Source organism: Rhinolophus sinicus, chromosome 16 (genome assembly GCF_057876585.1).
Source record: "Rhinolophus sinicus isolate RSI-liver-muscle chromosome 16, RSI-T2T, whole genome shotgun sequence".
Lineage (NCBI taxonomy): Eukaryota > Metazoa > Chordata > Mammalia > Chiroptera > Rhinolophidae > Rhinolophus > Rhinolophus sinicus.
Genome location: NC_142516.1, coordinates 180,969,901 through 180,997,399, shown reverse-complemented (window position 1 = coordinate 180,997,399; position 27,499 = coordinate 180,969,901).

Sequence of the window (27,499 nt, the reverse complement as noted above, 5' to 3'; positions counted from 1 at the left end):
GGTATACAATTAAATATATATATATATATATATATATATATATATATATATATATATATATATATATGTGTGTGTGTGTGTGTATGTGTATATATGTATATGTTTATGTATAAATATATAAACATATAAATATATAAATATAAAAATGTATAAATATGTATATTATATATGTTAGAAACTCAGTAGACCTTTAACTTTGATCATCCTCCAATATGTGGAAATTTAATTAGGTATTTGATAATTTCTTCCCCTTAATTTTATCTGTTTTCAATTTTGGGGATTCTTTTCATTTAGTAGTTGGAATTCTTGGCTTAATATTCTAATGTCTCTGCTAATTCATAACTTTTTTTTTTGGCATGTGTATTTTAAAAGAAATTTTATTGGCTCTAACAATTTTATTGGTATCTAACAATTTAATGCTTGCTTAATTTTTATAACTTATTTAGGACTTATAAAACAGTAGATCCTGTTTTATTCTGTAAAACATTCACACTATACATTCTTATGTCAATAAAGCAACATCCTCTCTATCAATCTAAGTCATTTATTTTTTGTTTTGTTTTCTTTTTCTTATATAGCATCTTAGATTTTTCTGTTACTTTGTTTTTCTGTTTATCTGCTGTATTCTTTCTTTTATTTTAGCAGCTTTTCTCCTGTATATAATACACATACTGGTTTCTTTACATTTAAGATGTGTCCCTAAAGAGATGAATGAAAGCTTTGTCTGTGATGATTGTGATTGTGATCGATGAGCATGACATCAATCGCTCAAATTGTACCAAGTGTTTTTATTTAAGGAAAATGACCTGCCATTAACATTTGACATATTCTTTTGGGCTAGTATTTCAAAAGTATTGTCCAACCTCTGTGTATGGAGCTAATGATCTTCCCTCACTATCAAAAACCATGGCATGTGTGGAAAATGTCTCATTGTTTAGTATGAATATGCAATTAAATATTTCATTTAATTCCCTTGTTTCTGTATATCCCTTGCCTTATTTGTGCTTCAAATTCCCAGATTCCCTTAGTTAACCTTTGCAGAGAGAATACACTTCCATCCCTTCACCAGTGTGATGGTTGGTGCTTTACTTTCCTGTGGCTACTATAGCAGATTATTCAAATTTGGTGACTTAAAACAGCAAAAACTTATTCTCTCACAGTGGAGGATGCCACAAGTCTGAAATCAAGGTGACATGCTCCCTCCAGAGTCTAGGAGAGAATCTGTTCCTTGTCACGTTCAGCTTCTGGTGGTTGTCGCCATCCCTGAGATGAAGCTGCATCACTCATCTGCCTGCGTTTTCACATCATCTTCTTCTCTTTAGTCTATGTATTCTTTCTTCCTTTATCACATTTCCCTCTGCTTTTTTCTTGTAAGGATACTTATTCCATTTAAAGTCCACTTTATTAATCCAGAACTGTCTCCTTAATTAATTTCCTTAACTTACATTTGCAAAGACCCCTCTTCCAAGTGACATTCCTTTGTGGGCCCCTATTCCTGTCACTACAGATGGGTAGTCCTATCACTGCATAGTTTGGTAGACAGGAGCCAGGATTAATTTTTCTTGTATAGATTTTGTACCAATATTTCCATTTTCAGCATTGTGCCAAGCCTTTGTTTTTAGAGGTACTTTGTTTCTTTCATTCCCGAGCATATTCTGGGTCGTAGGCCAAAAATTGTTTAATATTATTTGTTGTGTCTTCAGGCATGTTTCTCATGTGCTTCTGCTATGATAACTAGTTATTCTCTTGCACCTGCTTTCCAACTTCCAGAATGTATTCAACCTCTCTCAGCTATTGTCACTTTTTCTCATCTCCCTGTCATTGTATTAAATGACTCTTAACAAATGTCTTTGTATGAGCATCATAAGAAAGGTTTAGCAAGGAAACAGCGAAGTAGAGAGGAATGCACATTGTATTTTCTATGTTTAACTAGAAGTATTACAACTTATTTTATAAAATCAAACATATTATAACATGTCTTTCTTCATAATATTGTCTTTTTTTAAGTTTCAAAGACAGAAGAAGATTATTTCTAATTTCTGGTTACATTTGAAACATCGGTGCAATAGTATACAACTTTTTAATATCCATTTATCAGTGAAGTACCACAAGGTGAATTTTGTTTTGCTAATTACTATCAACAATTACTAAATTATCGAAAACACAAAAATGTCTTGTAAAGAGTGTGAGTGACCTTCCACTAATGCTGTTTTTCATTCTCTGAATACATTTGGCAAATATACTGTTTCATGAATCAGCAAGATTTGATCCTGTAAATCAAATAATTAAGAGAGGAATTATGCAAATCATCATTTATAATTAAAATTTTCTAAAAATCAAGCACATCTGAAAATATTTATCTGTCCAAATCCACCTAATGCATTTATATGAGTATCTTAGCTTATATATTCTGCATCCTAATTCACCATGCTGGTATTTCTTTTCTCAGAAATCTTTAATAGTTGAAAAATTACTCATCTATCCATTGTTTAAGAGTTGCTTGTATGTGGTCAAATTATTGACCAAAATAATCAGTCTGCAGTTCCATTAAGCTAATTAACTGAATAATAGCTTTAAAAATAAACAAAATATAAGAAAATAAAAAAATAATAGAAAAAATAATAGAATGGAAGTTGAAAGACAGAAATAACTTACAGAATTCATAGTAGTATAGCCATCAGGATAAACGTATGTTGAACCCTGCTCATGTGATATTAACCAAGGCAATCTGCCTTCGGGGTTTGTCTCTTTGTTTCTAAGAAAAGAGCATTTACTCACCATTTTATAACAGTGTCTACCTTACGGTACTTATTCATTACTTTTGAATGAACTCATTGATGGCTGGAAGGATTATATTATAAATGAATCAAAGAATAAAATGTGCATTGAAAAGCCAAAAGCCATGAGGATAATTTTTGACTTATAAAATGGTGATAATTTTGTGGGACCTAGCAGAACACTTGTTAAATATAAACATATAATATCCATTTAACCTTGAAAAGGAGGAAATGGTAGGAGATTGATACCTCTTCGCTTCGGTAGCTGTTGATTTATTTACCATTGAACTAGAGCAAAAAGAAAAGAATGCAGGGAAGAACTGAAGACTCTACATTCTGTTTGGCTGTAAAACTCAGTAGTCTTTTTATCATGTCTTTTTGGTTCTTCTAGTTTGTGTTCTTAGAACTCATGATAAGCTGGGTAAATGGCATACTGGTTGGCAAAGCATACTTAACAAAGTTGACTTGAGAATTAGATCACAGTCTTTGAATTTCCATTGCTCTATTATGAATTTTACTTTAAGTTGTGCTATGAGAAAACATTTACTTTACTGTGTCATCCTTTGCACACAAATACCCACTAAGAAAACATATTTTAAAAGGTAGCAAAGACACTTTCTGACAAACAACCCTTGTGAAGTATAGTTTTATATAATGGTTTGTTTATTTGTCTCTTAAAAAAGGAAGAAACAGCATTTCCTCTTATTAGTCCATATCATTTAAGGTTGAACAAGGAGAAAACTTGCAAAGTGATGTACTGCTATTCAATTTACATAACAAAAACATAAACAGGTCAATAATTGAGTAATAAACATGTAAAACCGAGCAATTGGACAAGGCAATATATTCAATAAAAAAATCGTATACAAAAAATATACCTAACATGAAAAACTCAAAAAATGTAATGCACATTGTTTTTAGAGTATATAATTATAGGACCTACTTTAAAAATAAGAATTAAGTCAAAATTACATTTACATATTTTGATGACAGCAGTTTGATGTTCAAACAACAGAAGTTCAAATGATAGAAATTAAATAATGAAGTTTATTTTCACATATTGTCACACTATAAATGGTGCTTTATTTAATTTATTTATTTTTGGATGGTTTCTGAATATTGTTGTAATTTATTTATATCTCCCATGGAATTCTTATCAATTCATGTAAACTTTAACTTAAAAACTATCTACTGAATGTCTTTATTATGCCAGACAATGTTCTAAGCACTTTCATACCTCATCTCCATCTCATTTAGCTTTAAAATAAGTTATTATAAGGTAGTAATGACTAATACCCCCAATTTGTATCCAATGTTATTTTGTACCAAAAGGTAATATACATATAAATATATAAATATTGGTTGTAGTACCCCAATCTATAATCCTTACTCAAACCTATCCCATACTATTCTGTTAACTGACATTACGGGTATTATAGGTGTCCATGCCAAGAAGTTAGTAATAAATATTTAAGTTGTTTTCACTGTCAGAGTGTATATAATCAAATATGTACATTTTAGATGCTGTAATTTAGGCCCTCTGTCACAGGAAAATATTATAAGTGAAAGGAATTAGTCCTTTAAATTATGTTCCTATTAATTAGTTTTACAAATTATGTGGAAATATAGCTTGCTAAATTATTAAAACAGAATTTTGATCCTAATTATAGTCCATACTAAGGAAAAATATGCATTCTAAATTGGACTTTGTGTTATGAACATTTTGTCATATAACATTCTGAAATTTCCCAGCAACTACTTGTAAATCACATTAAAAAAAATTGATGGTAAAAATCCATGGGAATGACGAACATATCATAAACCATAAACTATCATTGACATAGAGACATCACTTGCTGTCCACCTCAACTAACAAATATAAAATACATATATTTGTAGGCAGGTACAGAAATAATAGTTTTATGTCTCATTTTTTAATGTATATCCCTTAGATTCAGCAATAGAAAAAACATATATAAGTTGAAAATAATACAGCATTTCAAATAATAAAATATTAAAAAAAAAATTATACCAAAGTAAGCTCAACAATGAATACAGATAAGCGAATGCCAAAAATTGTCAATGAACTTCAGAGACTTCTGGGGGGTTTCCCAATTGTTTACAGTATTTCCTCTCAAACCCTGTGAAATGTATTGTCAAATACATCACAATTGAAGCTTAAATTTTTTTTCATATATTCCTGATTATTAATTGTTCTTCAGTTATTGCACAATGTTGTGCTTGGCAGTCATTAGTGTCACCAAGCTACAACAAAGCTGTGTGTTTTATTCTGTTTGCGACTGCCATATGTAGCTACAACATGTTTTATTAGATGGTGGGCATGCCCAGACATAGCATAGTCTCTCTCTTCATCTATCCTCAGCAAACTTTTTATAAACCTTACACAATTTATTGATAGATAAGGGGAAAATCTCAGACTATTTGGACTCCAAATAGGTTATGCATTAGTTTCATAAACATGAATACAAGTTCTGACAATTAATTTCACAAACTTCTTGCAACGATGTTGCTAACCTTTTGTGATATCAGAGGGATGATTCATTATGAATTTGTACCAAGTGGATAAACAGTTCACCAAGTTTACTATTTGGAAGTGCTAAATAGGCTGTGTGAAAAAGTTAGATGACCTGAACTTTTCGCCAACAATTCATGGCTCTTGCATCACGACAATGCACCAGCTCACAGGGCACTGTCTGTGAGGGAGTTTTGAACCAATTAACAAATAACTATATTGGAACACCCGCCCTACTCACCTGATCTGACTCCCAGTGACTTCTTTCTTTACCCAAAGATAAAGGAAATATTGAAAGGAAGATATTTTTATGACATTCAGGACATCAAGGGTAAAACGATGACAGCTCTGATGGCCATCCCAGAAAAAGAGTTCCAAAATTGTTTTGAAGGGTAGATTAGGCACTGGTGTCAGTACATAGCTTCCCAAGGGGAGTACTCCGAAGGTTACCATAGTGATATTTAGCAATGAGGTTTACAGCAATTTTCTAGGATGAGTTTGCGGACTTAATTGTCATCCCTCATCATCATCTCACTTTAAATTAATGAAATTTAAAAGTGAAATATTCCATGTGTGGACAGTGATGTTTACTGACTCATCTAGTAGTTTCTTTATATCCCTATATTTTGTGTTTCTGACTTAAGAATTTAGATTTTCTAGTCCTTCCTGGTGACAGAAAATAATGGTTGTTCCTTTAAAAAAAATTCCTTATATGCTCAGACTACAATTTTTTAGTGAGTTTTAACTGGTTATGAAAAACTTAGAAATGTAAAAAATAATACAGAACAGGTAAGGAGATAGAAATCCTCTCCCTATTATCATAATATAGCATTAATCATATACATGAGGTTGCTCTCTGCCACATACAGAGCATAAGTATACAAACACTGCTGCTGTCCCCCAAATTCTACTAAGATCCTGAGAGCTTATTATTGTTGGGGAAAATTCTTTCTACTTGTGATGAGTCCTTCCTATCAGAGGGAGATAAATAAAAGCAACTCCTAGTCCCTTCTCTCCTTTAGTGACTATCTCAGTGAACGCGTATTGTTTGATAACTAGGCGATGGAACACAGAAAACGCATAACCCAGTTTCTTCTTTTGTCTTCTTGAGAGCACTCATGGCCATAAAGGGTAAGCACCTTTCCATAATGTAATAATTATCTGGCATGTATGCCAGTGATGCCTGTGATCAGGTGAGTAAGTCATCTACATTCAGATGTGTGAACAGCATGACTACTTAATGGCCACACCAGGCTATGTCTGACCAACTCCTACCTAACATATTTGCATTTCCTCAAGTACATGTACCCATAGTTGTCATTCTTTAAAAAGTACAAAACAAAACAATATATCCATATATATTTTTAAATAAAAAGATATATTAGGTTATTCTCATCAGCAATCATATATGCTGTTATCTCCCTGTGATACACATATAAAATTTTTGAATTCTACCTTACTTTTACTTCTACCTCCAGGTCTATCTTTTTATTCCTTTTACAGCAAAAGTGGTTTATATTTATGATCTCCAATTATTTTCTTCACATTACTTATTGAATCCAGTTCAGTTAGCCTTGTGTAGATTACCACTCCTACATCATTTCAAAATCACCTAGGATCACCATTTTGATAAAGTCTATTGTCAATTCTCGGCCTTCATAGATGACTTTTTCCTCTTGAAGGACTTCTTCTGCTGACGTGTAGAACACTCCACTTCACTGACTTCTCTTCTCCCTCAATACTCACACACTACTCTCTTTTACCGGAAATAAAGACAAAACACATGTAACCTAGCATCCCATGGCTCAATCCCATGGAATTTAGTCGTCTGTAATCTATACTCACTGCCTTCAGGATTTTATTCAGTTTGATTAGTTTAAATGCTAAGCATGTATGGAGGACTACAAAATTTTGAATTTCTGGTCAGTACTTGCTATAAACTCTTGCTTATAAATCCACCTGCCCACTGTAGGTTTCTAACCAAGACTGATTTGAAGCTCTGGAGAGGAAAATATATAGTCATGATAAAGAAAACCTCTTTTAAAGTATATTTAGTACAGACAAAAAAGAAAGGTTGGAGAAAAGGAAGGGGACTTTTGGTATCAATATTCACAGATTTTGGGTTGACTCCCCCTGTATAACTCTTTTCATTCACTGTTGGTAAGGAAACGGAAGGTATCTTCTTCCTAGAATTAAAATAATTCAGAAAACTAAAAGTAGAGTGAAGCATTAGTTTTAGAAATAATGTACATGCATACTTTCCCTATTATTATTTGTATAGTAAATACATCAGTTTTTAAAATACATTTTAATGAGTCATTTGCTCCTTATTGTTTCTTATATCCCACCATTCCCTGCTGATTTCACTTCTCTTTTGGCTGTTGTATATCTTTTAGTAGTTCTTTCAGTAAAGGTCTGTGAGTTATAAACATTCTACAAATGTTCATGTCTGCAATTATACTTAAACCACCCTAAATCATTAATAATAATATAGCTGTCAGATGGTTTCTATATTTGTTACTCTTCCTCTGTGTTTTAATGATACCTCACCATAAATTTCTTGAGTTTAGTGTTATTGTAGATGAAAAAATATGACACTACAGCAGTACTTGGTAGGGCCCTATTCACTATTTTTTTTCTGTTTTAAATTTTTTTTTTAATTAAAATGTATTGGGGAGAGAGTGGTTAGTAAAATTACATAGGTTTCAGGTGTACAATGCTGTAGTACATCATCTATATATCACATTGTGTGTTCACCACCCAGTGTCACTTCTCCCATCATATTTGACCCCTTTTACCCTCTTCTACTAACCTCCCTCCCCCCTTCACTTTTAAGATGTTTAATGGCCATGTCTCCATACAACTCTATCTGCACTTTCCATTCTAGAGTTTCTTATAACTTTGCATTCAAAAAATATTTTTGTATTTTTGTGCTGTTTTGTTTTTAGTTTATGAGCATGCAAATGATTTATATAGCCTATCAGGCGTGTATATCTTCATGGAGCTTTTTAAGGGACATAGGTTCATGTATGATATATGTGCTCACTTATGATCTAAAAACATGGAATGTCAGTATATTGCATTTACCTTGTACTTGTTCAGTGACAGATACAGCTCTCTTTTTAGTGAAGTTTTAAATTCACATATATTTGCATCAAAAGCATGCCTTATTCATTGATATTTTACTAAGAGTTTCTGTAACTGAGTGTTGTTTTCATTGATTCTATAATTTTCCTCATATGACTGGATGTCTTCTATCTTCCTCTTCATTCCACACCACTGATTTCTAGGCCGTGGTGCCATTATAGAATCTTTCTAATTGCACTCATGTGTTTGCTCTACTTATCTCTTCCTTGGGTTATTATTATTATTATTTTTATTTTTACAATCTATCATCTAGACTATTTTTCTAGAAAGTGTTCTTAAGAACTTAACTTTTTAATGCACACATATCTAAAATTATCTTAATTGACCTCTAATTGCATTTCTCATTTATATCTTGACATTCAAATGCACTTTGTGATATTTGTATTATAATTAAAAATGGTAAATAAAGGTCAATTCAACTAGTACAGCTCATAACACTCAATAACACATGTGTCTCACTTTAGAAAAAAATATTTAGCAAACCATAGTCCCTAATAAAAGATAAACATGATTGTAATAGTGAAAATAATACCTGACACTCCATGATCTACTTTTTGCCACCATATTAGTTTTATCATATACAACACAACTTAAAAAAAAATGACTTAGATTTACAGATATAAAATGAAGTGTCAATATAATATTAGATATTAAAAGATAGAGTTTCAAACTTTGGTCCATTTAAATCAAAAGTCCATCTACCTCTTACTACTCTATCCTGCCTTATGTGACAGAATATAATCAATTTTCAAATTTAGTATGTTCATTAAACAAAAAAATAAGTAAACAAATCTAAAATAAATCTGTGTTCTAAATGCGGAGAATACAATTTCAGGTGAAGTCCATTTTTCCATAGTTTTACTATTTTATTTATGTAGTTATAATAATAAAAAATTTACCTAGCTATGCCACTATTTTTTGTGGTACATTGAATTTACGGAACAATCAATAGCAATTTTACTCAGAATAAAATTATGCTAGTATTATAAAAAAAATCAAAATATTAACATGCAGTTCTTCTTATTAGGTCTCTAAATTCAGTGGAAAACTTGCCGCTATAGGATAGAATAAACTAGTCATAGACACCAAAAAAGTGATTTGTTAACCTTAACCAACACTATGTAATAGTATTTGACCATTGTGCCCATTGTGCAGTAACAGATGTACAACAAAAATATTAACTCACTTCTCTTCTTGATCCTTGTTACTCCTTAGTTTATAAAACCAAAAACCCCAGACTCCATGTTTAACGGCAGACAGAAATCATCATGCTAAGATAGCTGCTTTCCACAATTGGGAATGTCCACTTACCTCTGTATGTCTGAGTTTAGGCGATTGTCTTTCGTTCCCATTAACAACTATATTTTCTTGCTTTCTGAAGTCCTAGCAAGTCTGACTCTGAGTGACTTTCAGTCCACATATGAGTTCTCATCAGGGGAAATACCTATGCACAGGGTAATGTACCCAAAATGTTGATGAGCCAATTAAAACTCTAAACTATTGAATGTTTACAGAGTTTGGCTTGATGATTCTTAAATAAAATGTGGAAGATAATATTCCAGAATACTTTTTCATATTTCTGAATGCAGTTTATTTTATACTCTTCCCTCAAGGCTGTTTGGTATTAGTTCAAAATTACAAATATTCTTTTGTATAGTCTCCTGACTTTCTGGGGGGGAAATGCAAATATCTAAGAAAATGAAATAATTTAGAGGCACCAAAAATCTAAAATACAGGTTTAAAGCAAAATGAATAAAGCAACAAACCTCCTAAGTCGCTTTATGAACACCGTTTGACTCATAGCTGCAGTAAATTTTGACAAAATAGAAAAGTATTTTCTTTTCATCCATTTACTTGACAAGATAACTAAAAAACTCATCAATTTTTTTAAATAAATATGGCTATATACACATACATAAATGCATACTTGCATACATATATAAGTAAATACTTCTCTCTTGAGACTAATCTAGCTTTTGTCCATTGAAATATAGAAATTGTTTACAAGGCTCAAAAAGTACTCCAGAAGCAATAAGTTTAAAGACACACGTCACCTAAAATTTTATTTTTAATAGTTTACAGTTAAATGAAAAATATGTCATTAGAGTGATGAAACTGGGAAAGAAAACAGAAATTAACAAAATATTATACGTGAAAAGATGATAACTAATTGGATTTATGGGATGAGAGATGGAAATACCACTTTTCAAGATTTCAAGTCTGAATTCTTGCTGTAAATGTTATATTAACACTGATATAAAGAAAATGAAAGAATATTTTCTTGGGTAAATGATGTCAAGTATTAGTCAAGATAAATTTGAGGAGTCTAACAAATTATATAGTGGAAAGCAATCAGATGTAGAAATCAACAATTGCAAATTTGTATTAGTCCAGCTCTATAGAGAAATACAACCAATAATATATAAAGATGCTCCTTGACTTGTGATGGTGTTATGCCCCGATAAACCCATATAAGTTGAATATGCATTTAATACACTAGCCTACTGGACATCATAGCTTAGCTAGCCTACCTTACATATACTCAGAATACTTACATTAGCTAGAGTTGGGTGAAATCTTTCACTGCCGCTGCCCAGCATTACAAGAGAGTACCACACCATGTATCTCAGGTCCAGGAAAAGATTAACATTGAAAATTTGAAGTATAATTTCTACTGAATGTGTATCTCTTTTGCACCATGGTAAAGTAAAAACAAACAAACAAACAAACAAAAACAAAAAAAAGTAATTCCCACCATCATTATATCAGAGACCATCTCTACATAGGGAATTGTCTCATGTGATTACCGCTGAGAAGTCTCATGTTCTCTCATCTACAAGCTTGGGACCAAAGAAAACTGGAGCTGTAATTTCAGTCTGAGTCTGAAGGCCTGAAAATCCAGGGAGCCGGTAGTGTAGATCCCAGTCTGAGAGCATGTGAAGACTGATGTCCAGCTAAAGCTTTTTGTTGGATCCAGGCCATCAAAGGATTGGAGGATACCCACCCACACTGGAGAGGGCAGCCTACTTCATTGAGTCCTCCAATTCAAATGCTGATCTCAACTGAAAATGCTCTCAATGGCACACCCAGACATATGGTTTAGTCTGGGCATCCTATGACATAGTCAAATTGAAACAAAATACCATTACAGAGTTGTATTCATCCAGGTTAAAAATATGAAAATGTATGATGTCACCACTGCTGAGAAACTGAGATGATGTGAAACCTGATTACCTGAAATTAGAAAGTCTTCACCTTTACAGGTTTTGAGAATAAAGAAATTAAGGGGGGGGGGGGAGAGAGAGTGGTTTAAAAATAATCAAAATTAAAATCCTTTGGAAAAAAATTTTTAAAGTTCTATGGAAATTTGCAATATAGCATTCATTAAATGTATCCATGATGAGTTTGCACAGACAAAATCATGAGCACTACCAACATCATTGAAATTCAGAAGATTTCTTGAAAACGATCAGATTTCAGCATGCGTCATTATGCACTCATTAGTAAGGAGCTAAGAATATTCTTGTGCAAATCTGTGCTTACCTTCACTTCAGCTCAAACAGTTGCCTATGTTATTCCAAGCAACATACATCTCTCCAGAATGCGATGGGCATTATAGAAGAAGCAAAAAGGATGCATTTGCCTCTAAAGTTTCCTTGCTGCAAATCAACTTCTGGCCTCCTTGGTTATCCTGCCTTATTTCCTCCAGCAGTTCTAGGTCACCCTCAGTCCCGATCCTGTCTGATTACTAAGCAGATACAGTGCTCAGCACTTGCTGTCAGATGCCGCTGCTATTTTCCCAGTGGGCACATCCCGTGACCCTGACCAAGATGCATCGTGCCACTGATCCCTTTGATTGCTGTGTTGATTTCTATGATTGTTGCCATCTGCTATACATATAGACAACATCAACAATAAAAAAGAAAATCTGGAGGAAAAGAAACACAACTAATGAAATCACTCTAAACGGAAGTATCCCAAATTATCTATCTTATCTGTTGCAACTCATGGACTGGAAATAAACTAAACATTCTAAACATCTAAGAGTTTATCAAAGAGGTACATTTTAAAAATGCTAAACTTTAACATATGACAACATACAACATTATTGTAATTAGCTTTAAAATGCATAAGACAGATGGTTCTCTTTACCTCTATACAAGTCACAAAGGAAAGTCAAAAGAAATTGTAATTCTAAAAAATAGCGTCTCCAGGAAAAAATTATAATATAGTACTGAGTTCCCTGCCATAGTGAATTACACAAAATAGCTTTTCAATTTGTACATTTTCATATAAAGTGCTTCATTTAAAACTCAAAACATTGAGAGGGCATTTTTCTGCATACAGATAAAGAATCTATGATTCAGGTATTCCAAATTTCCTCAATGTCACATGTATAAAATGTCAAAGCTAGTATATACCCAGTTTTCTACTTACAATCAATCCAGTAAACTTTCCATTATGAGGCAATGGTACATATCCTCAAACATTTTAATCACTTTTATTCTATGGAATTTAGGGTTTTTCTACTTTTTAGTCTGTTTTGAGACTGAAAGCACAAACTATAAAGTAGAATTATTTAATTGAACTACTAATATTGTGCGATATGAAACTCGATTGAAAAATCAGGATTTGTTTACAAGATAAAGAAAGGACAATTTATTTTTTCAAAGCTCTGGAATTGTCTTTGACATACAGTGTTCCCTATGTATTAATATGCTTCTTATAAATATCACTAAGATTTCAGAGGATTAAGTTTGTAAAAATGTGAGGAATACTGAACCCTTGATATTCTGTCATTTTCTGCATAGGAAAAATGCAAGCAACAGTAGTTATGATTTAAGATGATGTGATTTTGTCTATAATTTCACAAAATATAGCAGATGTTACAAATCAAGATCAAAATCTAAGCACTCTATGCAAAAATATTATTAAAACTTCTCCAGTATAATCAGTTCAATAGAATTATCTTGCATACTTTCTAAAGGGTACTTTCCTTGAAATCTTCCTTGTATATACTCATTAAACATTCTTGAACAGAAATTTTATCCCAGGAAATAAGAGAGAGAAGAAAGAATAAGGATAAAATATTTGATATCTCATGATATACTTATGTAAATTATTCACATAGCAATCTAAATATATCTTTTGGGGGTAAATCTATTTCTTTCTTTTTAACAATTAAGTGTTTGGTAATAGTAATAGTATCCACCAAAGAAAACAACCAAATCTTTCCTCTGGCACTGGGAAATATCTTTTTCTGTCTTCATCATTCTCTTTTCTGTTGAATTCTGGTTATCTTATTTTTCAGATCTTGATCTTTTTTTCCCCTTTCTTTTCGTGCTTCTTATATTTACTGTTCTTTTATTACTGTTTTCTAATATGCACTTTTCTAAATCTCCCAATGCCCTAAAGACATGAGACAATTTATACCCCACAGATAAGTGCATACATTCTTTAAAGTTCATCATGATAGAATATTCTCAGTGTTTATAGACTTCTCTGTTATCATTGAAAGTGAATAAGAAACGTGTCTTAAAAAATAAAAGATCAGCTTTAGGGTATAGATAGGACAGCAGTTCTTCTATTTTATCCACATGGAAAACAAAATAGATGGGTTATCAGTGAAAGTACCTTGGTACTTTCGTCTTAGGATTTGAGGCAGTTTTAACCTAATAGAATATTTTCTCAGTAGAATTTGAGGTAAGTAAACAAGCTGAGAAAAACAATGTTTGTAGATGATAAAATTGAAGGACACGGTCATGAGTCATTCTGGGATCGCAGTGCATTGGATTCCTTGGGCTGCCATCACAAAATAGCACAGACTGGGTGGCTGGCTGTTTTAGAAAGACACACTCCACCCTTGTGTTTCCCCTTTACTCTGAAGGACTACCACACTCACAGCACTTCTGATACTAAATGTGTGGGTATTTTTCCAGACCAGATAATTTTCTGTGAAACCAGCTGGTGTCCTACAGTTTAATGCAGTTCTGACGCTACACCACAGCTAATGGGCTTAATCTCACAAGACTGCCCCCAATCTCACTTCAGAAGCCAATCACAGGTAATAGGCATCCATGTGTTCCACAACTTCCGTCCAGCTTGGCTACAAATTGGAGGTTCTCATCACTCCTGCCCTCCTTGGATTCAATTATTTGCTAGAACAGCTCACAGAACTCAGGGAAACATTTATGTTTACCAGTGTGTTATATTATAAAGGCTATGGCAAAGGGTACAGAAAAAGAGCCAAATGAAGAGATACATAGATACAGATAAACGGCCAAATGAAGAGATATATAGGGCAAGGTATCCAAGGATCCCAAGAGCTGGAGCTTCTGTCCCTCTGAAGTTGGGGTATGTGACCCTTCTGACATGGAGATGTGTTCACCAATCCAGAAACTTCCCAAACTCTGTAGTATTGGGATTTTGATGGAGCCTTCCTTATGTAGATATGTTCACTTACTTACTCCATTTGCAGTCCCTCTCCTATCTCTGGAGACTGGGAGTAGGGCTTGAAAATTCCAAGTTTCTAATTATGGTTTGGTCTTTCTAGTAAACAGCCCCATCTAGAAGCTGACCAAATCAGAGTCACCTCATTAGAACAAAAGACCTTCTTTCACAAAGGAAATTCCAAAGGATTCCGGAGCCCTGTTTCAAAGACCAAATATTAGAGCAAAAGATCCTCCTAGTGTTGTTGTCACGTAAGAGGTGTTATGAACACTATATTAGGAACTGTTGTTGTATGGTAACTCTAATTCTGAGAGACTGCTAAGCTGTTTTCCAAAATAGCTGCACCATTTCAAATACCCAATACTAACGAATGAGGGTTCCAAGTTTTTCCCATCCTTGTCAACACTTAATGTCATCCGTCCTTTTGGTTATAGCTATTCTAGTATATGTGAAGTGGTATCTCTATGTGGTTTTGATTTGCATTTTTCTAATAGCTAATAATGTTGAGAATCATTTCATATTCTTATCAACCATTTTTATATTATTTGGAGAAATGTATGTTCTAATTCTTTACTCATTTTTAATGGGCATATTTTCTTTTTATTATTAAGTTCCAAATGTTGTTTATATAGTGTGGCTACAAGTTCCTTTACAGATATAGGATTAGAAAATACTTTTTCTCATTATGTGAGTTGTCTTAATACTTTCTTAATAGTATGATATGCAGTACAAAAATTTTAATGTTGATGTATGCTAATATATCTGTTTCTTCTTTGAAACCTATATATTAGAGTTATCTGTTAACAAAGCTTACCTACCTCAGGGTCACAAATATTTACTCCTGTGAAATGTTCCAAGAGTTTTACAGATTTAGGTATATGGTAAATTTTGAGTTAATTTGTGTGTACGGTATGAAGTAGAGGTCCAACTCCATTCCTTTGCATGTGAGCTTCCAATTGTTAAATAGATATTCAGTTGTCCCAACACCATTTGTTGAAAAGAACATTGAATTGTCTTGGAATCTTTACGAAAATTAATTGAGTCTATGGATTCATTTCTGGACTTTTAATTATATTTCCATGTTTATATGTCCATCCTTGTACAATAGCAGACGGCTTTGATTAGTGTAGCTATGTAGCATGATTTCCAATTGGTGAAAATGACTCCTTCAGTCTTATTTTTCAAAATTGTTTTAACTCTGCTATTTTTTTTTTTTTTTGCATTTTCATATAAATGTTAAGATCAGCTCATCAATTTCTTCCCGTAAGGCAACTGAAATTTGTTAAAAATGTGTTGAATCCGTTGATCAATTTAAGGAGTATTATGATCTTAACAATATTAAGTCCTCTGATTCATGAACATGGAAAATCGTTTCATTATATTACTTAAATTCTGTAAATAATGTTATGTCATTTTTAGTGTACAAGTGTTTCCCTTATTTTTTAAATTTATTTCTAAGTATTTTATTATTTTTCATGCTATGTTACATGATTTTTTTTTCCAATTTCATTTCTGTATATTGTGTATTGATCTTATACCCTACCACCTCGCTGGATACCTTTGTTCTCATAGTTTTCTGGTGGATTCTGTAAAAGTTTCTATATTTAAAGGACTATATCATATGCTAGTAGAAATAATTTCATTAGTTATTTACACTCTGGATACTTTAGATTTCTTTTTCTTTTTTGTTTTCTTTGCCTCACTGCCCAAACAGAACCTCCAGTACTGTGTTTAATAGCAGTGAAAAGAAAGGACTCCTTGTTTTGAACTTTATTTTACATCATCCATTTCTTCTTGAAGCCTTCACTTCTCTGGAAATCTCTAACTTCACTCTTTCCTGCCTCTCTTCTTTAGCATGGTCTATTTAATCTAAGCCTTGTTTTCAGATTTCTCTTTCTTTCTTTGATCCCTAAATTTTGGAATTCTCCAAGATAGTTGCCTAGGCTTTAGTAAGATTTTTATCTCCACTATTTCTTCTCTCTGAATCTGATAGAATCCCATTGTTTTAAATTCCATCTCTATAATGATTAATCTCTAATTTATGGCTCTCTGGTTTCTTACCAGCTTTACTTTTGAACTTGTGAACATAAATTCCCAATAGAGTTTAAAAAGTACATGAAAATAAATATAATTAAACAGAACTCTTGCACTCATCTTACAAGATTGTTCCCTCAATTCCATCTTATCTAATGGCACATCTCTTCATTTTCTCAGCAAAAAACCTAGTAGTCTTTTTCTCTCTACCTTACACAATGAAACAAAACCATTAGCAATTTTTGAAGGCTCTAAGTCCAAAATATGTTACTGACTTTCCTTTTATAATTCTTTGCATCATTCCCATTTCTTCACTCTAACCCATATGTTCCTTTACTGCAATAGTCTTGAACTTGGCTTTTTGACATATCACTCTCTATGTATTTCATTTTTTCCACAGTGCTGAGGGATCTTTTAAAATCAGAAAATCAGAAAATCATCCCCTTACTAAAGCCCTCTAAAACGCTGTGTGTATTATGTTAAAATCAAACTCTACATCCTCGTACAATATGTATCCTATCTAGTTATTATTCTGTTCATTATGTTTTTTTCTTATTTCTACAACTTCTTAGTTTGAAAGAAATTTAATCCTATAAATGAATTGCAAGTTTAGTAAAATTAACTCTCATATGTCAATATCTAGGTTCAGAAAATCATTACAATTTGTTACATTTTCTTTCTTTCTGTATCTCTAGCTCTGTCTCTGTCTAATTCTATTATACATGCAGCATTTTTTTCAGAATGTTTTATAAATTATTTATAGACAATATGACATTTTATCCCCAAATATGCATATATTTCCTAAAAACAAACACATTCACATAAATCCAATATGATAATCACAATCAGAAAACACACTGTTAATTTAAAAACAATAATGACTAAAATGTAGTGCAGCATCAATATACAAGTGCACATTTCCTCAATTGTCCCAATAACGTGTATTAATGTTCTCTGTGCAAAGACGAGAATAATTATTGCTGTACAAATGTTATTACTTCCTTTTCCACTGTAATTTGGCATAAAGAAAACAGTATGTTAACCACATATTTTCAGGTTGCCTATAACTAAGATATTAGGTGTTGCTATCTCCTCTCTGATTTTTGCAGTCAGCGGCCAACGTACTTGTTCTAAGCCTTGTACCTCCTATTTGAAAAATAAAGAAGTCTCAGGAATCCATAGCTTATTTTATCTCCACTTATTGTTTCTTTGTGGTCAGGGGCAAGAGAAGTAAGCTTCATAGGATCTTCTTTTATCTTTATACTTTTCCTGGATGTTATCTTTCTAAATTTATGGATGATATTAGTAAATTTGATACTCTTTTAAGCTGCTACTGGTGATTATGTTTCGGTGTTTTAAGTAGTTACTTGTTTACATTATTTTAGATATTGAAACATTGATATTTTATGATTTGACTTTTTTCCCCCTCAAAACTGTATTACAAACTCTTTCAAAGATTGTTTCACTTATCATAACAGGAAATATAAGTAAGATACATGTACAGTTAAGGTGGTGGGAAATATAAGATTTATAAGAAGAAAAAAATTAATGGCTTTTGAAACTTTGTTACTTAAAAATATGACATTTTAAGTGATTCTTACATAAGAATTTACTACATTTTCTTTACTCAGAATTTTTGATTTAAAAATATTATTTGCTCACATTTTATGCAGTTATTCAATACAGAAAAAAAAACCAGTACTTATTAAAAAATGCAAAATTGCTTTCAGCACCTACATCAGATGGTGTAATATTTCACAAATCCCACTAAGGTCAGGTCTGTAGAAATTCTGCTTAAATCCAAAAGTTGCTTGATGACACAATACCGTATCCAAAGTCTATACAAGTTATATAATTTGTGGAAAGAAAAAAAGAATGTACTGCTATTATGAGGTACTCAAAACCTATTATTCCTTCTTTCACATTACAGTACATGGGCTATTTCTTTCGTCACCTACCTCCAGGCAAAATTGCACCTCATCTATCAGACAGCTGAGTCTCTTCAATTCTGAAAATCCTTCTGGGAAGTAGATATCACAAGTTCCCTTAATGTCAAAAAAAATTTTTAATCAAGAAGTTCTTCTCTGCACCTAACCCTTTCACTCTATGCAGTATTTAATCTATTTTCTTTCAAATAATTCTAATAGAAATGTTTGCAATTTATAAAATGCATATTTGGACAATTTTTTCCATATAGTTGGACTTTCAGAGGAAAATTAACCTGGAATAAACGTTTAAGAAAGTAGATGAATAACATGTAAGCTATAGTTTTAAAAAATTGTTGTAATAATAGAAAACAGCAAAAGACATAGCTAGGGGAAAATTAGCCAGAAGAGACTTAGAAAATTTGATTCTTTGTTGCAGATAGAGTAGGAAGGGAAGTGAGAATGTGAAAGGTGATACAAAGGTGAGAACTAATAGAATAGTTTGAGTCAAGAATATATATGAAAAATCAGGTAGAAAGAGGGTAGGATATTTTGAGAGGATTTGAATGTTATACTGGAAAAGTAAATTTAACAAAAGCTTGTATGTATGTGTTTTTATGTATATATGTATTGCATGTGTTCTAGTGTATATGTGTCACTTATGATGATATACTGTTTTGCTATTATAAGAATAGTACATGCTTTTGTATCATTTAAAAAGTTGTTTACCTATTTAAAATTAATATTACTGTATAAATATCAGAATGACTACTGATTATTTAGTTGGTTCACATTACTCCCAATTTAAATTTTTTGATTAGCAAATTCCTGACTGTACACATGAATCAATTAAACACTAAATATTTTTTCCCTCAGTTGACACTTTCTTGAGCATCTATACTAGCTGAGTGTATCATGATTTACTTTATGATCACTACGATATCATAAACACCAATATTACTACATGTCATGGTTCTGCACTTAAACATTTCTTTAAGGCAAATGTGGCAATGTTGTGATTTTTTTTCCTTGCTGACATGAAAAATATTGTCAAGTTATTTCCTATTGCTTTTTCAGATAGCAGGCTGTCTCAAACACTAACTTAATTATGCATTGTCAGATTATAAACAGCTTGTAATTAACAAGCCTCTCTTCAGTCTCCTTCCATACAATGAGTAATCAATAACTCTAATGAAAATATTCATAGATGAACTAGATGAAAGGAGACATCAAATTGTATAATACATCAATGTAATAGAAATAATAAACTGCAATTGAAGCAGGTTCTTTAAAAGCTCCATCATATAGAAAATTATTTTGGTACATTGCAAAATATTAGCAATATTCTGCAAGTTATTCTGGAACAATATTAGATTTTATTATCTTGATCATAACAAATTAGAAGGGGGGTGGAGGGTGGGAGGTGAGGGTAAGGGGGATCAAATATATGGTGATGGAAGGAGAACTGACTCCGGGTGGTGAACACACAATGGGATTTATAGATGATGTATTATAGAATTGTACACCTGAAATCTATGCAATTTTACTAACAATTGTCAGCCCAATAAATGAAAAAAAGAAAACTCATTTTAAATTAAAACTGCTTAAGCCATGTATTATTAAATAATTGCATGATGTTTTTTTTTTATTTTATATTCAATAGAAAAATGTACATATATGTAACTACATTATCTATATTTAATACATAATTAAAAATGAAAAGGCATTCTCTAGAACACAAAGTATTCCTTTTAATCCATTCTTTTTTTTTTTTTTTTTTGTATTTAATTATTATTTGGTTAAAGCCTGCATACTCTCAGACAGTGTTATTCTAACCTCTGTGAATATACAAATTGAAGAAAATTACTTATAACTTTTTTCGTTAGGGACCTGACCGTTTTTGGAAATATAGGCAGATAGGAAATCTATTTTTCAGATGTCCATGAAAAATGAAGCCATATTTTAAACCTGCTGGGTTTTAAACACCTTTTATATGCTTTTGATTTTTCTAGTATTACTTAGTTATAAAACATTCAATAAATATGTGCTAAATACACTCCCACCCCCCCACCCCCCGCACACACACACACATACACACACACAAACAAAACCTTGATACAATTAAGAGAGAAATTTAAAGTTTTTTATCAAAAAGAGAAATATTTCTCAATAAGAAAAAAATATACATATATATATAAAATACAAAATTTAGGATAGTGTCACCAATAATGAATGAACTTTTCTAAGCATATACATACACACTGCAATTATGGGCATATATATATATTGCCCATAATTGCAGTTTTACCAGGGATCCCATAGGAAGAATGGGGAAAATGTCAAGTATTTATTTCAGAGTGTAAAATGCATATGGAAAATCATTCATTAAATGCTTATTGAATCTTCCGTGTTTCACAATCGGGGATTAAAATAGAGAATGTAGTTTATTCCTGTTCAAAATTTTTGGCTCATGGACAAAAAAGTCAATAATAACTTAGTATAAGAAATATCAATTTAGGTGTAAAAATAGGGGGATGTGCAAGAGCTTAAACTCAACCTTGGGATGATTATTTAACAACTGAGAGAAGAAATGTCCCTTAATTTCCTAAAACACAAAAAGAGTAAAGCAAGGGCATTACTTTTTGAAAAGAGATTAAAGCAAAAAAGAAGAAGAGGAGGAGGAGGAGGAGGAGGAGAAGGAAAAGAAGAAGAAAGGAAAAAAGGAGGGAGGGGAAGGAGGAAGGAGAGAACTAATTATTACAAAACTAAAGATCTTAAAAATATATATATATTTTTTGGAGCAAGAACGATTTTCTGTTTTGAACTTTAAGTGCCACAGAATTGTTTTGCAAATATAGTTATAAGCACTAACACTAGCGGTCCGTTCTAAAGATTGTAATGACAAGTTATAGCTAAAATCAACCAAAAACACAGAAATGAAAACGTCCATATCTTTTGCCAAATCAATGCTTACCCAAATATCTAAGTCATTAACTGTTAGGAGCTAATGATTACAGCACAAAATATTCTGTCAAATCAGATATGAAATTGACAAAAAATATTTAATTTGCCTTCTCTGAGCAAGTCAATGCCAAAAAGTAGTCAATTTTAAAAATGATTTGTTCTTTTACACAATAAATTGTCTTTACTTTTCTAATACGTATTTCACACTATGGAAACCTAAACTGAACTAATAATATTTTATCTTTAAAGTTTTGTTAAGTATTTTATTTACAATAAAATCCTATTCCAAAGAATGCAAAAAATATATATTTGTTAAAAATATTTCTAACTTGAAACCCAGTTCTGAAGATGCCGCCCTCCAGCTAAAATGTATGATTCTCAATAGCACATTTATAGTGGCATAGCTCAGATTGTAGTACCATGTGCAAAACGAAGGAATGACCCAAAAATCAACTGTATTATACAGGCATGGTTGGAAATGTAAAAACATTAGTTTGGGGAAATCGACAGGTTCTCAACCAAATAAACTGATAAAGCTTCCGTGGCCTAGAATCTATTGCTTCCGGTCAAACAAGTCTTTTAATCAGAATGTTGAGTACATAAGGCATCCCATTTTAACACTGTTTAAGAATACTTTAGAATTTTCCAAGCATTCTAAGTTAAAATGCTGAGATTACCCCTCATGTAGCCCCTACATATTCTTTTACCCTTCAAATACCAACATGAGGAAAATGCCAAATTTTGAAGTTGAGATTTTTTTTTTATTATTATACAAATTAATCCTAGATTACCATGTGCTATCTATGATTTAGTTTTTTCTTATGTAAACCTAGATGTAAAAATTTATGGTAATTTTATTAGGGAAATATAGGACCATGCAGAACCAACTTTAAATCTTAGTTAAAACAGTTAACAATTTGGCCTTGGGAATGTCTTAATTTTCTAAACCTTAAAATATCTTCGTGCAATATGAATTTCTTAAAGTAACTTACCGTCAGTATGTGTTTTAGTACATTCAAATATCACTCTTTGGCTCAAAACTAACATGGATATAGGTAAAAACTAGACACAATTGCCTTTATCCTCCCACTCAATGTATTTCTATTCCCTGAAAGTTTGACACATTATCTTAAGAATACAGAGGGCACCAAAAAATGTATACACACTTTAAGAAAGGAAAAAAACTGTATTATAATTGTAATACTCAATATATACCAATAACAAAAAAATGGATGCAAGTCATGTATATATACTTTTTTGGCACCCCCCCCGCCCCCGGTATATCGGTAAACAAAATGCACTGTTTAAATACTTTAACCATGACTGATACTACTGTAGTGATCAGGACAGTATTTAGTTCAAGGCATAAGTCATATAATTTTTTTTTAATTGTCTAAGACAGCTTTCATTTCTAAACTGATAAACTGTACAGTCATAATGGTTCTTCCTAATCCATAATCCATGCTGTCACCCATGAACATGGGATGTTTAAAATCCTACCATCTGTGGAAGCCTGTGGCTTCCGACCTTGGTGTCAAGACTTTCAGAAAGATGGAGGAAGATAACGTGAGCTATCGAAAGGGTCTCTTTATGGGACATACACAGAAGAAGTGAACCTTATCTCTTCCCACATGCCATGGTCAAGAACTCAGTTACATGGCTACATCAAACTGCAGGAAGAATAAGGAAGACAGTATAGCCGTTTGCCCTGTAGAAAAACGAAATGGAATTATAGCTGTCTGACCACAATTTGTTCTCTGGCTATGCTTCACTCTCAAACGAAAAACACACTCCAACCTCTTCATCCCATAGTGGCACTGAAAGTGTCGTCACCCACTGCTTGTCCAGTACTTCCCCATAGAGTGCAGCCTTTCCTTCAGTTTTAGATGTGGCTCCCACACTCCGCTGTTTGAAAGCAGGAGTCTTCAAAAGATGGCCTGTGGTCCAGCTTCCTATTTTTTCAAAATCATATTTTATCAGAACACAGCTACATTCATTTGTTTGCACATCGACTGTGATGCATTTCATGCTGCAGTGACAGACATGAGCTGGGCTGAGTAGCTTTGACAGGGACTTTATGTCCCAAATGCTTACAATATTACTATTTAGTCCTGTAAGAAAAAGTTGGTCAGTGGCTATTCTAAAGAAGAAGTTATTTTTCTACCCGATACACACTGGGCGAAGAGGCAAAAAAAAACATTTCCCCTGACTCCCACCAAAAATCCATTAAAAATAAAAAGAATCATTAAAACTAAAACTCATTAAAAACAAAGAATGGGATATTTGTCACCCATTTACCTTGGCAGTAAAGGAAATCCCTAGATTCAAGATTAGACTTTGAGATTCTTCTTTGTGAACAATTTCTTATCCGTTTTTCCTTTACTCTGCCTACACTCTGGGAGGCCATTTCTTGTTTATTAGGCTACTTGCTTCTGCTAGTTAATTGCATTTGTCAATTTTCTTGGGTCAAGAGATGCCCAGATAACTGATGAATCATTATTTCCATTTGTCTGTGAGGGTATTTTCAGAATAGATTAGCATTTGGATCAGTAAAGTGAGTACAGAAGATTGCCCTCATCAAGGTGAATGGGCATCATCCCATTCCTGGTGTCTGGTAGATCAAAAAGACAGAGGAAGGCTGAATTTGCTCTTTGCTTGTGCTGGGACATCCATCCTCTCTTGCTTTGCCACTTCAGCTCTCCTGATTCCCAGGCCTTCAGACTCTGACCAGTACTTACACCATTGCCCCCCTCCCGCCTCTAACTCTCTAGCTTTTGGACTTGAACTGAGTCTTAGACTATCAGTGTCACTCGTTTTTGGGCCTTTGGGCATGGACTGAATTACATCACTGGCTTTCCTTGTTCTCCAATTTGCTGATCACAGGTTGTAGGACTTCTTAGCTTCTATTATCACATGAGCTGATTTCTATGGTAAAATCTCCATTGGTTCTCTCTAGAGAATGCTGGTAAATACATTGTTCATAACTGATGAGGGTGATTGGGAGTTGCAGTCTTTGGGGGCTATTCAGTTTTTATATCTCACTTATTGCCATGCTAGTTGAAGGGTCATGTTTTGTTTTACTGTTCAGAAAGGATACACACACACACACACACACACACACACACGTGTATATATATGCATACACATATATGTATATATACATATATGTGTATGCATGTGTACATGTACATACACACATATGTATATATGCATACATATATGTATATATTTACATATACATATGTGTATGTATGTGTACATGTGTATATATAATATATATGCATATATATATAAAATCTTTGGCAATAAATTTTACTAAAATTTAGAAGGTATATTAATCATTGTGTTTGATTCTGCTGTAAACAGCTCCTAAAATATTAATGACTTTTAACATCAACAAAGGTTTATTCCCTGATCACATTACATTTTGGATGTGAGTCAGCAGCATCTCTTACATTACTCTAGGCTACAAATAAACTTTGGGTCAGCTTCACTTTTCTTCATTCTCCATCTGCTTTTCTTCTGTCTGGGTCCATCCTATTGTAGCAGTCCTAATTTGGGACATGCCATTTTCGTGGCAGAACCACAGAAAGCTGATTGGAATGTCCAATAGCATATGAAGCTTTTACTCCAATAGGAAATATGCTATGCCTCTTCATTTGACTGGGCAAGCAAGCCTGGTGTTATTGGAGTAGAGACGTATACACAATACACTGAAAGTCACAGGGCAATTTGTTGGAATGCCTAATGAACCTACACAAATGTGGACTACATAGCCATAAACAATAATATAATATGACCCCTTAAGCCTCAGGTCTTTGTTTGCTTCCGATCATTTCTTTGCACCAGTAGCAACAATTAAAGTTCTTAAAAAAAATAATTCTCAAGCTGAACTTACTTCTTTGCTTATGTATCCAAATGCCTGTTTGTCTCAAATTAAATAAACTACCTTGAAGCCATTAGGGTTGGGTTTTAAGAACTCATCCTTAATTTAATCTTTCCTGCAAAGCTGAGTCTTAATGGTCTTTGCATGCATAGTTTATGCTGCTGCAATGAGCTTTTCTAACCCATTAAAGACAAACTTCTCTCTGTTCCTTTTTATTTCTGCTTGAAAACCAGCCATTTATTGTCTGAAATAATCTATTTTATTTAATAACTTCCTAAACAAGCTGATAACAGTCCACACCCAGTACTAACAAATGTTTATCAGCCATTTTCCAGAAAGCTATGGATCAGTAGGCACATTGTATACCTTTCAAATGATCACAGGAAACATTTTCCCCTCAAATTTGGCAGTGTTTAAGAGAATCTTCTATCTCATATCAATAGCCTTGCCTTGGAACTCCTAACTTGATGCCACATGTTTTAAGTTACTATTTGGGAGTACCCCGTTTCAGAGTACAATTTCTGTATATATTAAAGTAATTTTAGGTAGTGCAAGATTAACCACAAAATCTTAGCAACCTAGGTTTAAATTTAATTCTCACTTCCATAAAGTGTTAATGGCATAGTTTAGATGTTCAACATGTAGATTCAAAGTCACTTCTGCTATCAACATTAGGGAACCAGTGCTGGAACACAGAGGATAAGCCATTGTAAATGTTTATGTTCCAAGAACCTCTTGATACTAAATTTTGAGTTTGTTTTGTTGTGATTCATTCCACCCTGTACTTTTGACAGCATTACCTCAATAATAAGCTCTAGGGAGTTAATGTAACTTTCATGTTTTTTTCAATAGAATTCCTAGTGGAGAAATATTCTTTTTTAAAATAATACAGTTACATGAGATAAGATGGACGTCTCAATTTTTCATACAACTATTTAGAAATACAATTGAGAGAACATCCTTATTTGTTATGTTCTACCCTGCTCTCCTTGTAGTACGTGTTTTTGGTGTATGCATTTTAAAAAGATTTATGTCAATCTAAAACTCGAAATTCTGGATATGTATTGGGGGAAATGAGTGAAAATATTACTAAGCTTATTAGAAGAAAATAATTTGTGTTAGAGTAGTAAGGACATCAGGCAGCCATTGGCTTGCGTGAAAAGTTGGCCCCTGCAAGAAAGTTGTTAGGATCTAAATTGCCTTTATTTGCATAGGCACCCAGGTAATACTGATCCCCAATCTAGTAACAACTTTATTTTTGTCCTAGGCAGACATCTTGCTTATTTTAGCCTAAGAGATACGATTTTCCTATGAAGTAGGGGGTCCTTTAAAATCACATTGCTAAGTTGAGAAATATTTATTCTAAAAAATTTGGTGGAATAGATAAAAGTGTTAATTTCAATGTAGCATGTTGATAAATGGGCAAAAACAATTTATACGATGAATTTCCTAAAGTTACTATTTTTGACATTTTCCTTTACTGGGTGGCTTTAGGAAGGAAAAATACTTAATATAACTGCATTCAACCATGTAAAAATAAGATAGAGCTGAAGGAATTTCAACGTCAGTCATAGTATCTTTGACTTTGTATTGTTTGTAGAATGCTTTAATTGTTAGTGATCCATGGACATAACCCCACTGACCACAGGGTAATTTGCAGATTTTAAAATATGATTCTTCATAATCTTTCTCCAGCTTAATTTATCAGAAGTATTTCTTGCCACTACAGTTTATTTTTCAAACATTTTGCATTGGACTATCATCTTTCAATTGAGCAATGATT